The sequence below is a fragment of the Gekko japonicus genome, unplaced genomic scaffold (assembly GCF_001447785.1).
Source record: "Gekko japonicus isolate JY-2015 unplaced genomic scaffold, Gekko_japonicus_V1.1 scaffold208, whole genome shotgun sequence".
Classification (NCBI taxonomy): Eukaryota; Metazoa; Chordata; class Lepidosauria; order Squamata; family Gekkonidae; genus Gekko; species Gekko japonicus.
The window spans coordinates 403,328-405,968 of NW_015173680.1; the positions used below are offsets into that span (position 1 = coordinate 403,328).

Genomic DNA, 2,641 nt, shown 5'->3' on the forward strand with positions numbered 1-2,641 from the left:
CCTCTAGCTGGCTTGGATCCCACTGCTCTCTTGCCCAGCCCACCTGCTCTTGTGGATCTAGCATAGAAGACAGGGCTGGGGATCATGAAATTGACAAGGGCACAGAAGACTCAGGTGCCATCAGCTGCAGCAATCTGGGGCATGCCTCGCTGAGGGGCCAGGGCCGTAGCCACTGGTGGGGCATTTTGGGCAATACCCCCCCATGGATGAGCCCTGCCCTCTCCCAGTGTGCCACAGACCTTACCAGCAAGAGCCAAAGGGTGTGTGTGGCAAAAGTTGAGAATGGGCTGCCCCGGTGCTTCATTGCACCTGCACCACCAGTGAGTTCCTCCCCTCCAGTGAGGCACCGGGTTCAACAAAAGGAAGAGGCAGTAGTGGCAGCAGCAGGCCTGGAGCTGAGCCAGGGTTGTTAGTCTCTGATATACACTTTCTCTCTCTCCCCTCTTCACCCCCTCCCCTTACATTTCCAAGGCACACTTTCCTCCTGTAAGCACTATGGAAGATAAACCAGGCTCGTTTCCAAGCCAAGTGCTGCATAGGGTCACGCTATGAGCCCGCAGCTGGTGGGACATTCTTCTCAGCTCTGCAGCCTTTGGGGAGAGGGAGAAGGAGAGCCCAGCAAGACTGCCCCTCAGCCACAGCAGGAAGCAGTTTCCTGCTTCCAGCGGCAGCCAAGCAGCTCCCTCCCCTCCTGCTCGGCTGCAGAAGGATGAGGCTTCCGAGGGGCTGTAGCTCAGTGGTTGAGCATCTGCTTAGCATGCAGAAGGTCCCAGGTTCAATCCCTGGCATCTCCAGTTTTTAAAAAGGATCAGGTCATAGGTAATGCAGAAGACCTCCACTTGAGACCTCGGAAAGACACAAAACTGGCTTTGAAGGATCAGTGGTCTGATTCAGTATAAAGCGGCTCCATGAATGCTCATGTGCAACCGAGGGTCTAACCAGATGTGACATCTTCCATGTGTACATTCACTAGCACATGGAAGTGTCATGTGACACGTCCGTCTGATTAGACTGCTGACACTATGAGCAGCTGAGAGGGTGAAGCATCACCTCCATTTCTGCCTTCACTGAGCACAAATCCTTCCTCCTCTGCAGCCACCCCTGTCTCCCCCTTTCCACCCCCTATACTATGAAGCACCTTCAGCTGGGAAATAGTTCACAAGCTGCCTGTCCTCCCCTCCCACCTCATTCCCTCCCCCTCCCCTCCCCCCAAAGCCACTTCTCTCTTTGCTCAGCACATGGAAGTCTCATACTGAGTCTGGGCTCCGGAACCAGGAGGGGGGAGACTGAGGCTATGCTTGACAAAGGCCATGGAGGTGGCGCTTCACCCTCTTGGCTATTAACTGATGGTGTATACACATTCAACCGTGGCTATGGGTCTAAGTCTCACCAAACAAACAGGTACACTTATGTGTACAGGTACACTTACATGTACCTATAAGCATACCTGTGGTACACATGGAAAATGTCCCATCCAGTTAGGCTCATTGAGTCAGTGAGCCTTTTCAGCACTGTGCTGCTACCTGTTCAGTAGAAGGAAGTGACAGGGGAAGGGATGAGAAGCCTGCGCAATAAATAAAATAATGTAGGGAGCCAGACAGTTACTCTTTGCTACTATGGCTTTGACTCCAGGCACACTTGCCAAAATAGTTGGCCACCACTTGGCCAGGTGCAGAAGGCAGAACAGCTTCCTGTACCTTAGGGTACATTGTGAAGAAAAGGGGGGCTCTGGCAGGTGCAGCTTTTTCACCTTTGCCCAAATTTGCAGGTCCTTCTTTGTATGTGGTCACCCTAGGATTGCCTGCTCAACAGCACCCTGCAAGACCCAGGAGAAGCATACGTCTTTAATCCAAACATTATAAATTTTCATCTGTACCTTTCTTTTATTATCTTTCAGGACTCGCTACTTCCCACAGCTGCAATCAGACAGGACATCTCCCAAGGAGAAGACGAGAAACTGCTGATGCCCAACACTCTTTGCTTAACCAGATTCTCCTGCCCCATTCTTTGGCTGGACAGTTCCCCTGGTGTTTCAGTCACTTGTTCTGGATTTTGTTCTTTCCTCTGCTGGACAGCTCTCCTGTTTTGCCAATAGTTGGGGGATCTGAGGCTCTCCACTCTGGCACTGCAGGAACAGGACATTTACCTGTTTGCCAATCTGTCTTAACACGTATATCTATCTGTTGTACTGTGATTCGAGCATTGTGATTGCAGAGTCCTGACTTCTACATGTTACCGCGGTGCTTCCTGGGCAACTGAGGATCTGTCATACTCTCAGCCTATCCTACCTCACAGGGTTGCTGTGAGGATAAAATGGGGCAAGGGGCATGACACTGCCCTGAGTTCCTTGGAGAATGTGTGGGGTAAAAGTCTGCCATCTATCTATCCACATCCATGTTTGTGGTGAGTGACAGTTCATGCCCCAAACAGTTTATAATCTATAGGTGACACACAGGTGTGCACACAAAGTCACAGAGTGGGAGGGAGGGAGGGAGGGAGGAGAAGGGGAAGGGGGAGGAAAGCAGGACAGCCTGTGGGTCAAAAATATGCAATCAACTCCTCAATAATCTTTCTCCCTATGAGGGGTGCTGAATGCTGTGGCTGAACCTCACCTTCAATTGCTAGTCACAGAACATAATTG

General features: G+C 51.3%; 1 non-coding gene across 1 annotated transcript; it reads left to right on the plus strand.

Annotated features, from left to right (window-relative positions):
- Nucleotides 1-722: 722 nt before the first annotated feature.
- On the plus strand, nucleotides 723-794 carry TRNAA-AGC. The gene has a single exon. It is a non-coding gene; the product is annotated as a tRNA-Ala (tRNA).
- The last annotated feature ends 1,847 nt before the right edge of the window (nucleotides 795-2,641 follow it).